At 32.8% G+C, this 15,054-nt stretch overlaps 2 protein-coding genes across 2 annotated transcripts in view; one reads left to right on the top strand and one right to left on the bottom strand.

Moving 5' to 3' along the window:
* The window catches only part of LOC135839178 (agrin), a 200,655-nt gene that overhangs the window by 96,249 nt on the left and 89,352 nt on the right, over window positions 1-15,054 (top strand). The gene's annotated exons all lie outside the window — the stretch shown is intronic.
* The window catches only part of LOC135839174 (C3 and PZP-like alpha-2-macroglobulin domain-containing protein 8), a 94,344-nt gene that overhangs the window by 59,659 nt on the left and 19,631 nt on the right, over window positions 1-15,054 (bottom strand). The gene's annotated exons all lie outside the window — the stretch shown is intronic.

Raw genomic sequence — 15,054 nt, 5'->3', positions numbered from 1 at the left:
TTTTCTAACTGTGAAACGCGATTCGTTTCTACGTGTTTATAGTTCGGCTTAATTTAACGCCATCATTTTACCTTAATGCGTTCCACGTATATGCAGTAAACCTTTACCATATACCTATATAGTATCTACTATCTACCTACCTATACGTCGGTACAATACACTCGCTAGATGAAGCGTAATTCTGGCCTACATAGATATATTTAGATTACTAGGTATAAGTCTTAATTTTAACATCTGAGTTTAGATCACCAATTACCAATTAAGTTAGATTACTAATTGTTTTCGCGAGTTCATTCGAGTAAATTGATCTCGAATATAATACTTACTGATTGACATTATTACCTATACATATACGAACATGGAACAAAGTTGAGAAAAAAAGTTTGTTCAACCACCCAAAGGCTTATACCTAAATGTAATATATCTGAAGTATGGTAACATTGATGAATTTGGTAACATTATCGCCTCTAATCCGAGTATTAATTATTTTCTATTAAACAAATTATTATGCGCTTATAGCAATTCATTGCGTATATGTTCGGTATTCTGAAGGAATTATTTCTATCACGTAATTAATTAGACGATCGAAACGTATCACGTGCTTGCTTTGTATTTTAACGTAAGTTATTTTTAATTGGGTTCGAATTTTTCCTAAACGAAGTAAACAATCGTTTAAAGCTGAGAACTTTCTTCTTCGATTCGTTTCATTTCATTATTTTTCGAATAGGTACCTAGTACCTACCTAAAATTCGTATACCCATGAAAGTTTGAATAGATGTGTGGCGGAAGATTAAGGTTGGATTTCGCTTGGCTCGTAAATAAAGAAATACTACGAAATGATGGTAATTCACTAGAGTGCAATAACACGCTGAGATTTCGAGATTTTGTTTCGAGTTTTCTTCCGCGTATATCGTATAAACTATACAGAAGGCGGTAAATTTTTCATATTGTGGAAGTAAACTTATGTGTATCTACTGGAGAGATGAGATTTCCTGTATTCAAGGGACATACGAAGCAAAGAAATTTCCAAAATTGGCGTTGAAGTAATTATTAAAAGATCTATGTGCGAGTAGTTGTTGACAACCTCTATGCGACAATATTCGTTTCAAAAAAAAAAAAAAAAAAAAAAAAAATATGACAGGTAATTAAATCATATAAGAGTATTTGATTTTTTAGTGTAGTAATAATAAAATAATATGCTAAGTTTCGGTGTCAGTTTTTCAGTTTTGCATTTTTTTTTAAAATTTTGGTAAAATATTGACAACATTTTATTGACTATTAAAATTGGTAAAAAAAAGTTGTAAATTTCACGCAAACCACTTAATTAAGTAGGTACCTATATGCTAAATTAATTTAGGAATAGGTACTCGGATTTAAGCCATTTCCTTTTGTATTGTCTTGTTAGACTATAAATGAAGCTGAGAAGCTAATAGATTTCATCGTTTTAATGTAAACTGGCATCAACAGTCACTCCTTTCAACATTTCAAACTAACTTTGGCCAAACAAAATGGGAAAATTTATTTACTTTGAAAACTATAATCAGATAATGGAAATTCAACATTAAAGTTTCAATCTTAATCAAATAATTAACATTGTAAGAAAGCTTTTTCCAGCGGTGAAAATTTAATTGAGGTAATGACATCAGCGGTGGCCACCTGCTCAGTTGTTGCGACTTTGACCTTTAGTTGGAGACATTTAGGTCGGCGGAAGTAGGTCTAGGTACATGATGATTCTGTAATTTTCCAAAAAATGTCTACATCTACTAGGCATGCATGATAGGTAGTATTTTACTGATGAAATGTTTTTTGACTGTTTTTATTTTTTAGGGACTTCTCAAATAAATTTATGAAAAAATTAGCCAAACTGAACGAAATTTTCTCATTTTTCAGTGTGTAAAAGTTGTTGTACTCGTGACAACTTGAAAATCAATTAGCCATAAAAAAAAGACAAAAACCCTGAAAAGATATTGAAATTTAAAATATTTTAGCTCCAAAAACTTGAAATTTATTTTTCTCATAGTTTTTGAAAATGAACTTAAGTATGCCATTTCTTAAATAATTTAAAATGATTCTTCTCAGCGATTTCTGCATCTTTCGAGCTCGGATCACTTTCTATGCGATTTCCCACAGTCTGCATTACATCCCCATAGCAATCTCATTCCTTTGTTAGCGGAATGCTACATTTTGAACTTTTTATCAATTTTCTCTAAATTGAAAAAAAAATTGGCCACACTTAAATCGATATTTTTATTATATTTTCAAAATTTATTGGTGCTACTTACTGAAGGATCTTAATTACAATTTGTCTTTTCCTCAAATTTCGAATCAGTTTGAAAAACCAGTTTATTTTTTTTACAAAAAATTACTTTTAATGCATACAGCAATGTGGTATGTGCTACTTTATAGTACCTAGTTGTAACGATACCGAAGAGCAAAAACAATTTTTTCTCGGTACCCAATATTAAAACCAGAGACAGTTAGCTTGTACCGGACTTGCGAATTTTTTGAGCTCGGTAGGTACATTAAAACACTCGTAAACAATTTGTTAACCATTAAAGAAGGTCGTTATTATTATGAAATGCCCAATTTTACAAGCGTTTTTCGTGTAAAACACGGTTATTTGTCTTTCATTCGCATCTGTTGTGTAACCTGTGCTTTGAAATTTATTTCCTGGCCTCGAAGGATTAAATGGTATAATATCCATTAGAGGGACGCGCGAGAGAAAAAAGTTCAATAAGAAACTTTAGTTACACTTCTCGTACAAAAACAGGGAATACGAAAAGTAACTGTGTAATGGTGTTTCATCTCTACCAAAACTCGCTTTCAAGTTGGGTGAATTTTTGTGTATTTTAAAAATATTTTCCATCTAGTAAATATTGCGCACGCAAAGCTAAACGAAATATTTTAGTAAATTTTTTTGACGTCGGCATCATCGTCATTTAAAAGAATTATTTTCGGTGGAAATACGAGTAGGTATTGCCTGTCTTCTGGTTTACAAGAGTGGAATTCTTGCGAGCGATGTAATGAAAAATAAATAGGGCTAACGTTTTTATAATTTTCACGGCTGGGGAAAAAACTGATACGTTTTCATTCGTGCTCTTGAAATGATAATTGTATCCGAAGCATTAGGTACAACTTTATTAAACCAACTTCGTTTGCGCTTGATATTTTTTCCATTTACGTTAGCGTTTCTTGAAGCCTACGGCGTTTAGTAGGTATACGAGATATACGTTGGTAATATCTAAATTGAGCAGGATATATCCTATTCATAAAAATGTTAATATCATTTAGGTTATTCGAGTGTATCCTGAAAATAACACGAATCAAGTTCGTTTGAAAATTTCCCGACGGTACTAACTACCCCACGTTGAATTTTTAATTAAGTTATTTTCGTTCGCTTCGTAACTCGTGCCTTCACAAAGCCACCAAAGAGGAAAATGTCATAAAAATCGCTAACAGGATGTGCACACGTAAAATTGATTTATAAATACATATTATAAAATAGATGTCATGGAATCATTTCATTGTAAATTATAAAACTTGGCACTAATTTGATTGAAAAACAGCAAAAAAAAATCACTATAAATACAGGAAAAACAGATTAAAACTAAGTTGAGAATAGCTAGGTATATTTTACCTACTTCCTTTAAGGGATGTAAACGTCGCTCGGTGGTGTAGGTGGCATTTTCATTAAATCAATCAAAATCGAAAATAGAACTATATTTGCTGCGAATTCAATGGTTTATGGTTAGGTACATCTACATACCTACCTAATTACACTAGCTAACTGCAAATTTGTGTTTGAGTTAAAAATGGGCTTAATCGATAGTTAAGACCCTAAAGATTCTATGTGATTTGAAAAAATTGAGTACAATAATCAAGTACCTAGGCAGTTATAAATCTGAAATTCTCATGCAAAAATAAATCCATAATTACCTATTTGAAAAAAATAAAATCTTTTCTATATTGTATCGTAGTGATCATTGCACGCCAAGTACTGAGGGACTACCAGTTATTAGCCGAGCTAACAGAGCATGCACGCCATCTGTTAGCAGAATCAAAAAGCTTAAACTGGTTCGAGCGTCTATAGAGGTCAACACTGAGGAGCTCAGGGTCTCTAAACTACCTGGCTAGCGCCAAGGTGCTTGTGTAGATGTCACTAGTAAGCAAGCGAGAAACTATTTATACTAGTGAAAGCTCGAAAATAAATTTCCATGAGATATGTCATCAACGCGATAGAGGCAACACCATCATAAAGGATGTTAGCCCAATACCCAATTCGGCATAAGGGTACGCGATTTGTACGCGATACCACCTCGAGCGGTTATGTGTACGACTCGATGATGATCGTAGTGATACATTTTTTTTTGAAATTGAGTATATTATTTTGTATAGAAATAAAAAAATAACAAAAACATTTTTTTCCTAGTAAGAGTCATTTTTAGGAAGGATGAGTAGGAGAAGGAGAACGAGGTGGAAGAGGAAGGAGGATCTATAAAATATTTCATCAGAAATTTTGCTCAATAAAATAATCCTGTAAGAATATTAAAAGATAACAAAAAATGTTACAAGGCTGTGGAGGCTGTGAGGTTATGAGAAACTTAAAATGTCTTGGAAATAGGTATTTACACGATTGTAGGCGAATCGGCTTTCTATAGGTATAACAGTGTGAGAAAAAATAAATTGCACTGTATTATATTACCTACCAAACCACTGGAAAATATCATTCGAGAAGAACTCACTGGCTGAAGAATGACAAATAAATATAGACGATGTGACACACTCACAATAAGTAATTTACATATTTGAAACGGATAAAAATAGAATTGGAGATATTCAAGAAATAGTGTATTCCGTTTGTGTAGAAGTTTCATTGATTGATAGAGTTCCCTATTGTGCAATTTTCACCCACATACGAATTATTCCATAAATGTGGTATAATACGAATGCCAAATTGATGGGTATTAGTTTTTGAATGCGGAATTTCAGCGTACCTATAATACCTATGTACTATATAGAGATCCTCTTTTGAGAAAATCTTTTTTTCCCCACAAATTCTTTAAAATTTTACTGTCGAATAGCTCAAGTATCTGGCTGTGACCGATATTGCATTTGGAAACCGGGTAACCCCCTGTCACAAAATGTACCTCGTTAAAGTTCGCCTGGCTGAAAAACGAAATAAGCTTCACAATTTTCAGATAAACTACATTTAAAGCGGTTTCAAATGGAAATGTCGAGTAGTTTATATGGAAATGTGATTTTTAAAATGATTCGATTTTAAAACATCTGTATTTAACGGGTACCTTTATCCACCTATTACTTATTTTATATTCGCGGTAATTTTTTTCTGTGATCAATGCAGTTTCCATTTATATTTGCAGTGAGGGTTCGAGTGATGGTATTTTGTGAACTACTGATGAAGGGAATGGTAATTTTTTGTAGAAGGGATGTGTAATATAAATATGGGGTAGGTACCGTTCAAGGCAAGACAATAAGACTAGTAGAAAACCCAACTATATAATTACATACAATATGGCATTTCAGTTTATTTTAAAATGGAGATTTATATTTTTCGTGGTAGGAATTTTCCTCTTCTCTTTCAAGTAAATGTTTCCCTAATTACGTGAAGGCTGAAGAAAGGAGGGATACAGACTTGAAATTTGTCTACAACCGTAGATTTTAGAACTTTTTTTTTCGAAGACTGAGATTTCCAAACAGTTATCAGAGGCTTCGAAATGGCTTGAAATTATTTCTAGTCCACTCAGCAGGTCGAAAATATGCCGTGAACTCAATTTCAGATTTTTTCATCCAACGACATACCTAAGTCATGTGAATATTTCAAATTTTAGAAATGTTAAAAATTCACTTTTTAAAAAAGAAAGGTTGATATAGTCGGAAATGGATAGATTACTTAAAGGAGAGAAGGAAATGTTTGATTTCATACTCAGTGAGGTTTGGAATTATTCCTTACGTGGGGAATAATTGCCTATTGCCAGCTAGCTCAGAAGGCTGTAACCTATCATTTCAACCATACACATTCAATGTTTATAGTCATAAATAAAAACGCTGTTTTACTTATACTATATATTTACACTATTTACAAATCGTCATAAACATACATCGTGTACAATTATGTTTTCACATAGTATTTGAATGAATGATATTTGGAGACGTAAATAACTTAACTCTACCTTTAGTGAGAAAGTCTGCAGAGAGATACCTAATTTTTACGAGAATTATAACTTCGTCCATGCCACTCGCAGGTGGTATAGTACGTGAAAAATATATACCTATAAGGCTCCTAATAAAATAACGAGGTATTCATCTAATTAAGGTCGTTGCACTAGACATTTTAGTCAGACGTACAACGACTCAAAAAACACTTATAATTAAATAGTATACACATATTACTACTTACAGAACACTATACGCTTTTTTCCATCTCTATTGGTGGCCTTACCCAATAATAAAGGCATCGATGGAACTTAACTAGACGAGACCGCACGTAGCACTTTGCATAATCCGAATATGCTGCGGAACATAACGAACTACTAAAATAGACACTATTTCCGATCACGATAAGATCGATTAAATATATTAAAACGAATTAGATTACCTCGCTAGAAGAGGGTACAAACAACCATAGCTTGATCGATAATCTCCCCTTTGGGGAGACATTCACGATCTATTATATTAACAGGCGACAAGGAATCAACGAGTGCACATTTGCCGAAACCAAGTGTGATAGACAATCGCGAAGATGCAATTTTTACATTGCTGTGAATGAGATACTACTTTAGAGATGCACGCGAAAAGCACGACGTTGCACTATTCCTAAATAAATATTAACACTAAAGATTTCTGCGAAGAAATCGTTAATATAAAGAGTACATGGCAGCGAGATCCATCCCCTAAAGGGGTGGTGGCATATGCGTAATTCGTGAAAATTGCTATGTACAAGTACAAAGCTCATAAATAATTATTTTAAACCCTATCTACGATCATAAATGTCATCACGATGCGAGCCGCGAGATCATTGATTAATTGACCTGTCACAGGGGGTGGAATGCCGCCACATACGTTGCTAACTAAAGACATCATAAATCTGTCATTCTGTCGTCCTTGTTGCGAACTCCTTGATATAGGGGGTTCGGACAACGATCTGACGTCATGTACGTAAAGTACAGAAGAATGCAAGATTTCTACTTTTCTTAATAATTTACACAAGTTCCCAATATTTTCAATATAAGGGGTCAGTAAAATAAGCACCACCTTCGGCAGTGGGGCCAATCAATCTGCCCTATGTCAAGGTGCAAACGCTATTCAAAAATAAAGGTGGTCAGTGCTCGAAAAAATAAGCAAAATTTGATCAAATAAATTACTTAATGCTTGCTCAATTTTCAAATTGAAAGAGCTTCGAATTTTGAAAAGTAGGTTGCAAAAATAAATACGTTGAAGAGTGAGAAAATTTTGAATGGAAATTTTTTTTTTTTATTAGTAGGTAATTTTCCAAATGTGATTTTTTTTGACTTCCAGCTCCTTCGATTTTGAAGATACTTGAGCAATTTTGTCAATGAAATTAGTTCAATTTGAGTAATTCCCATACGAATCCGGGCTGGAACACGTTTTTATCTATAAATTTCAATTATGCCATCATCATTCACACCCAATCATTTTTAAAGGTATTTTTTTGTAAATGCCTCGTCAAGTTGTGACCAAAAATTCGATCTTAAAATGAAATGTATAGCACTTCATGGTTAATACTCGAGCACTCAAGTCTCCTAATTTCATTTCCAACTTTTTTTTAAACGAAACGCCACGAATGTCTCATTGTATACCTATACATAATACATTATAAAAAATTGAGTCTCGAGTTGAAATTTTGGTTTCTATTCAAATTGCACGACGCGCGACGGTTAGGGTAAATGTGCCTAAGTTTGCGCGCTTCCTAAGATTGCGCAGTAACGATTTCTCAGAACCAGTGAGAGTTACAACAAAAGATACCGCCTTTGCTTGAAAGAAAAATCAAAATGACCATACTTGACGATTTTTGGTGATGGTAGCACCAAGTGCTGCCAACTGACAAGCGAAAAACTTTTTTTCCAAATTTTTTTATAACTTTTCCAAGAAAATCGGCACGCGACAATTTTTATGGAAATGTCAGTAGAAATCTAAATAAGCTATTTTTAGATTCGTCATTGTCTGGGGATTATAACAAGCACATATTTCAAGTGTTTTATGCTTTAATTAGGTTTCAATTTTTCAATTTTTTAAAAAGCACCTCTGTGCCTAAGATTGCGATTTTTATTTTTTGCGACTTTTCTAGACTAATAATGATACTTTTCGAAATTTTCATTAAGAATTCAATTCATTTGAATGAAATGACACCTTATTTACGTATATCGAGTTTACTCCTTGTCAAAAGCTATGAAGAAATGGGAGTAATGCTGGAAATACTAGATATGAGCGCATTTCCAGTGTGGTTCACTCAGAAGTTTCAAATGCACGTTCGTGTGAGACATTTTGTTTGCTTTCATCATTAATTAAACAATATTGACGAATTTCTATGTTTTTCACTGGTGCACAATCTTGAGAAGGTGAATGCGCAATCTTAGGAAGGTATTTGCCTAAGTTTGCGCATTTGACTTTTTTTGGTTTTTGGTCAAAATATCAAAAACTAAATCGATTAAAAATTTTATTTGGGGGCAAATCATAGCCAAATGTTTGAGGAACCTTCTGTACAAATTTCAATATTCTAGCTGCTTTTCATAAAAAGTAGTGGCTGTTTGAAAATTAGGTGCGCAAACTTAGGCACATTTACCCTAATTCTTTTATTTTGTACCAACTAAAACCGACACAACATCATATTTTTGAATTATCTTGTTACATTTAAGACGCATGTACGGCTTAATTTCGCGAAAATATGAAGTCAGACGGTTAAGATAAAAATTTCGTTGTTGTTTGTATTCGTTGGCGAGCAGTACATCTACCCTAGTACATCTTCTGTGTATTTCTAATAAACCGAAAATTGTAAAACTAACATATAAATTTCTTTTGTACGCTTAGTCTTATGTTTTAACTTGTGAACGCATTAAAACGGTATTAAATTAAGATAAGGTAAAGTTTCACATAATTACAAATATGCAAAGTAAATGTCTGTAACTTTGCTTGAAGTTTGTAATTAACTCGCGCAAAGTTTACGCAAATGGCTAGACATCTCCCTTTCTAATGAAAACATGAAGGTAACTCAAAGGCTTGAACTTTCTGGTAGCGCGTAATGCATTATGTAAAATTTACTTTTATACATTGAATGGTAGTGTAGGCATGGAAAAGGTCTGCATTCGGCACTTTTACTTGTATTAAGTAATAATTGAAAATTGAAGTTCGCTAAAATAATTTTCCGTAGGTGATTTTTGGCTAGGTACCTACTATAAATTCAACCATTTTAATAATACATAAATACGAGGTAGATATGGGTGCACAAGCCTATGCGTATGCATCGTTTTAAAATTCAACTAACGGATAGTCGGATAGGTAGGTCTAGGTACATATTATTTTATACTCGCTAATTGATATTGCATTTTGTATTTTGCAGCTAAAATTATTTATCATACGTATGGATAGGAATGTACCTACATCTGACGAAAATTTTCTCGTGGAAAAAATTTCGAACCCAGAATACGATTCGAATTTTGAATTCATTTACGACAGCAAAATACTGTTTTGGGTTTTTTACCCAAGTTACACATGCTATAGACGTTTATAACTCTCATACGTAGCGAAACTTTTCAAATTATTAATATCCATTACGATGAAATATGCTCGCAACGCGCCGGCAAAATAAGACAAATTACTCTCGTATGGAAGACAATTCAACTACTACTACACACAATGCTGTTACCTACATGATATATCTGTACGTACGTATAGGGTTGTTGGGTACTTCTGTATACGTATTGCAGCGATGCTTATTGCTTGGACAACCCGTTCTCGACGAGAAAAAGAAATCATTTATGTTAATTTACCCATACGAAATATGTTATTTGGGAAATACCGCATAAAGGGTGAAATCTCTTCGTTTTGTTTATCTAATGCGTCGAATGTTAATTAGTGCCGAAAAGAATTTCATCCTAAGGCTATTAAAAAAGTTATTTGTCGTTGTACCAAAAAGAATAACTCGCTGCTCGAGAAGAAAAACCTCGATGTCATGATAATTACAGGTTGCCGTTGAAAATGGTGAAATTTCCAGTAACTTGGAACGTACAGGTTTACGTATTGTACTTTCAGAGTCATGTACCTGCTACCACATTGCTTCATTCGAAGTTTGTACTTAATCGTGATATGCTCCACAGATGCGTGCTGTTTTGCAATTTTGAGTTTTTTTTTTCAAATTGTAACCTGCCGTTTATTTCTTGTCATCTTGTTCGAACTTTTCACCATACTTTTCATGCGAGTATGTTCAACGAATCTTTTTCCTGTTCATTTTTCTCAATTACAACTTTTCACTCTCTCTGATTTTTTTTCTTATTTTACTGGCTGCTTCAAAAATTTGATCTATCGATATTTTGCATTGGGTGTATTTTCTATAATAATCTTTCCTGGCCAAAATTTTTTTTGTTGGCTCGGAAACCTCCGATTCTTGAAAATCCTCAGTTAAGCTTCAGAACGACTTGAAACCTCACCAACCGATTCGAGAAGTCGAGAAAAGAGTATTTTGGTAGAAAAAATTATTAGATAAATGAAAATTAACCCTTCGTCTAAAGTAGAAAAATGAGGTTCAACGCTTGAAATTTTGCCTAGTGGTGTATTGTACAACTGAAGAAGTATAAAATGATCTCTTATGATTTCAACGAATTGAAATACTTGTACTCACTATCCTAAGTTACATCATAATGTGTTTGAAAAATTATTTTTCTCTGCATTCAAATTCAAAAGATTCCAAAATATGAAACTAAGAGAAATCGTATTTCTTATTTTTTCCAAAAAAAAGGCTGAACATTGTAAAAAAAAAATGCTTCCAGTTTTCTTTTTTAGAGCGAATGAGGGGAAGAAGGGTAATGCAATTTGTATTCCCTTCTCTTCTTCAAGGAAAATGTTCAAGTTTTTTTCTTATTTGCTTGAAAATTTTAACTCTTCGAGGGAGCATAACGAAATAGAGCAGAACGACCATCCCACTCTGCTATGCATACTCTTTCTCGTTACCCATAATTACAATTTTTTTTCTTCTATGTATTTATGGAAGATTATCCATCCGTATTATGTCACGAGCTTTTTTCGCTTACTAATAAAATGTCATATATCCTCGAAAGCTTTTTTTCTCAGTCTCGAAGGGTTAAATCTCTGAATTTTTTTTCGCTTTACCATAGAGAGCGAACAATTACTTATCCAGATTCCCTGTATACTTCTATAAGCTTATTTGCTGAAAAGCAAAGTTGAATTTCAACAAAAATACCTTATCTTTCTTCATCTTATACCTTTACATTCGATTTTACCTACTTGGTGTATCTACAAGCAGAATGGTCGTGTTTTTGTTTTCGTGTTTTTTTTTCTCCTTACATCTACCTGCGATATTTGCATACTTTATCTCGAGTATAGCACATGGAGCTTGTTGACAGGTGAGCTGTAACTCTTGACATTTTCAGCCTATACATTAAATTACGTATTATCAACCCGATACTCCTTGTGTATAATAAGGTTCGGATGAGTAAAACAAGAAAAGGTGAAACACGGCGTGAAATTAACAACGCAAGCCATTCCAAAAGAGGTCATCCGAAAAAGCAAAATTCGCGTAGCAAGCTCGAACAGCCTCTGGATGAAGAAGCATTTTATATTTGCGCGCCTTTGAAAAAGATATCCTTTAGGGCGTTTATAAGGCGGCACTTTGTAGAGTGCAATATTACAACTGAACCTCAGCCATTTTCCTTCATTTAAATAAAAAATAGGAAGATAAGAATTATTTTTGCTTTGCAAAGGAAGTCGTCTTCTGTAGCCGTTAATACATTATTCATAAAAAAAAATAAAAGAGAAGAAATGTTTAGACGTCAATTTGAATCCCACAACGAATTATAATAAAAATAAGGATCGTTGCGCTAATCTTCATTACATTGAAATCTCCGTGTGGGAGGGAGAGAGTTTATGTTTCTGTTTTATAGTTTTCTTTGTTATTATTTAAAAATTAGGTAGGTCTTTTAAGGTGTAATGTTTCGAAGTGACGTCATACATTTTACATTAGTTTTTAAAAAATCTCACTGACGAAAAAAAATTCTGGTCGAAATTGAGTGATCTTGGGTTGACTTGAATATCGCTTCAAATTTGAATAGAAAGAAAACGAGGATGGAAATGTATTTTCAAATACAGGAAGCTTCTTTTTACTTTTTTGATTCAAAAACAATGTGAATGGGAGATGAAGTAAAACTAGATGAATGCATTAGTCGTTGTGCTAACAAAATGAAAAGTATATATTAGGTACGAGTATATGTACCTAGTGTTGAAAATGTTTTCTTGTGCCAGAAACGAGAACTACCCTAATAATATGCGTATATGTACATAAAGATGATCAAAAAAAAATGTTCATCTAGAAATTTACCTAGACATAGTATGTATATTTTTAATTTTTAAGTGCATATCAACGCTAATAGAAAACTTAACACTACAAAAGATGAAATAACAAATTTTTTTTCAGTTGAAGAGTATTTACTTGATATTTAGTACAAATTTACTGTATCTTACTGGCTGCCATGGACATCTCTATTTTCGTATTTTGTAATCCGGCCGCAAAATTACGTGTCATTTTGAAAGCTTTTCTTTTGAGCGGGAAAGCCAGCTTTTAAATCTAAGCGATGGTATCACTAGACCTTTTGTTATTTCAAGGGGACTCGTGTTACGGGTTCGTTTCTAAATAGAGGTCCTGTTTTGTGTAACTTGCCTTCATTTAAACCCCTGATGTAAACAACCGCTTCTTTCATTCATCTTTATGACATTAATGCATCATTTTTTTCTCGCTAAAATTGTCCGAAAAATACGAAAATTAAAAAATTTCAATTGTTATGATCACAATGAGACTTGATTGTTTTTTTCTTTCGGTGTCGTAATTTTTATCACAAATGGATTTGGGTCATTTTGCGATGGTCGGAGTTTAGGTATTTCACGCGTTTTTTATCACGCATATTTGTAGGTAGGTATTTCATTTGTCAACTAGTAGTTCATATCATGAAAAAAGGTTTGAAATTTCTTATTGCGAAGGTACTATACGTACATCATTATTTTCAGTTCTATTTATCTTTTTTCTTTCATTTTTTCTGCGTTTTTCCTACAAAATTATTCTGGATAAATCGCATTTATTTGAAAATAAAAAGAGAATTACCTACTATTACTAGGTAGCCAAGTTGTAGGTATCTGTTTCAAGGTGCTCTTATTGTATTAAAACCTTTACCACTGCAAAACTGAATATCGAGAAAGTTCTCCTTGATCCTTCTTTATGGTTGAATTTTCTTATCTATCGTGAGAAAGAAAATAACGCAAGTTTTTCCATGCTGAATGTATCTGTTATGCAGCCCTTTAAACGGAACCCGGTAATATCTTTTTTGGCACATTAGGCAAGTCAGAGAATTACATTTCAGATACGACTTTACTTATTTGCCAATGAAAATGTTATCTACCAATATTTCGATTTTCGAATGAATTATGTTGAAAACAGAAAAATAGAGTTGAAATACTGAAAGAGGTGTATTCGGGTATTGACCTTAATCTTAACAGGAAAATGAAACTTCGTGTCATTTTATTGTAGTCAGAAAAACCATGTAAGTATACTTTTTTTAATGATGATATATTTTCATTAATTGTTGTACTCATGCATTCTACATGAACTATAGCACTTGATTCTTCTCAACACTTATTTGGCACCCACTCGATCATTGTTGTTACATTTATATTCTTAGAAAATTTAATTTTTAAACAATTTTTTCTGGAATTCATAAATTGGACAAACATTTATTTTTGAGCTCTCATTTCTGTAATGTTACGGTAATTACCTAGAACGGTTGAGAAAATGCTCAATGAGCACTGACCAAGGTTATACCATACCTAGATGTTTAAGTTCATTTTCGGTTCTTCCAATGCAAATTTAAATTTTTAGAAGCTCCAAAATTGCCCAAAACTACTATCTGATGATGTGTGGGAGTTGAATTGAATGGAATTATTTACATGGGTTCACTTATATGTGTATTTTACGAAAAAGCTTGAAAATCGCCCTTAAAGCACGTTTTTTAATTTTTCAAATTTTCAAAAACTTGCCAAAAATACAAAAATGAAAGTTGAAAATTTACTTTTTTTATCGCATAAAATTGATTTTTAGAAAGAATGAAGAATAACAATTTTTCAGGTACTTTTTTTGAAAAATTATTTCAGACTTTTTCCTTCATTTCTTAAGATAATTAGTTTTTTTTTCAGGTAGGTATTACTCGTATTGAAAGGCAAGCAGATTTTTAAAAAAGTCAGAGTTGAAAATGATTTTTTTTTTTATAAATCCCAATTACGCTTGAGCCTTAATTTTACTCGTCATAAATTTTTCAAATTACAAATCGTCTTAATTTATAGTTATTGAGGCTTACGCGTTAACTGAAAATAGGATTTTATGGTTTTCGGTTGATTTCTCGTGGTAATATATTTTTACGTACTGACTATATACCGATCTGTCTACCAGTTTCGGTTTCGGTATTATCTGCTTTGTCTTTGTTGTTTTTTTCTTTTTTTCGACCGTAGATTACCAGACATTATCTGGAAATTAGATAGGTATTTAATGTAGAAAAGAAAAATACGCTGTGCTTGGCTACAATGTTTGGCAATTTGGCGAGGCGCAAAAAATTCATCGATTCGAAGTAAAACAAATAGAAAGGTTTTTCTCTGACCGGTGAAGCCTATTAACACAAGTAAACGGTCGGTTCGGTGATTCGCCGGCCAAGAACTGAACAAAATGGAAGTTTTAATCTCTTTTTTTTTCACCATTTACCAGATTATCTCAACGCAGTGGAAATAAACACAAAAGGAATAAATGTA

Source organism: Planococcus citri, chromosome 3 (assembly GCF_950023065.1).
Source record: "Planococcus citri chromosome 3, ihPlaCitr1.1, whole genome shotgun sequence".
In the NCBI taxonomy this organism is placed as follows: domain Eukaryota; kingdom Metazoa; phylum Arthropoda; class Insecta; order Hemiptera; family Pseudococcidae; genus Planococcus; species Planococcus citri.
This window is presented reverse-complemented; position numbering and strand designations above follow the sequence as displayed.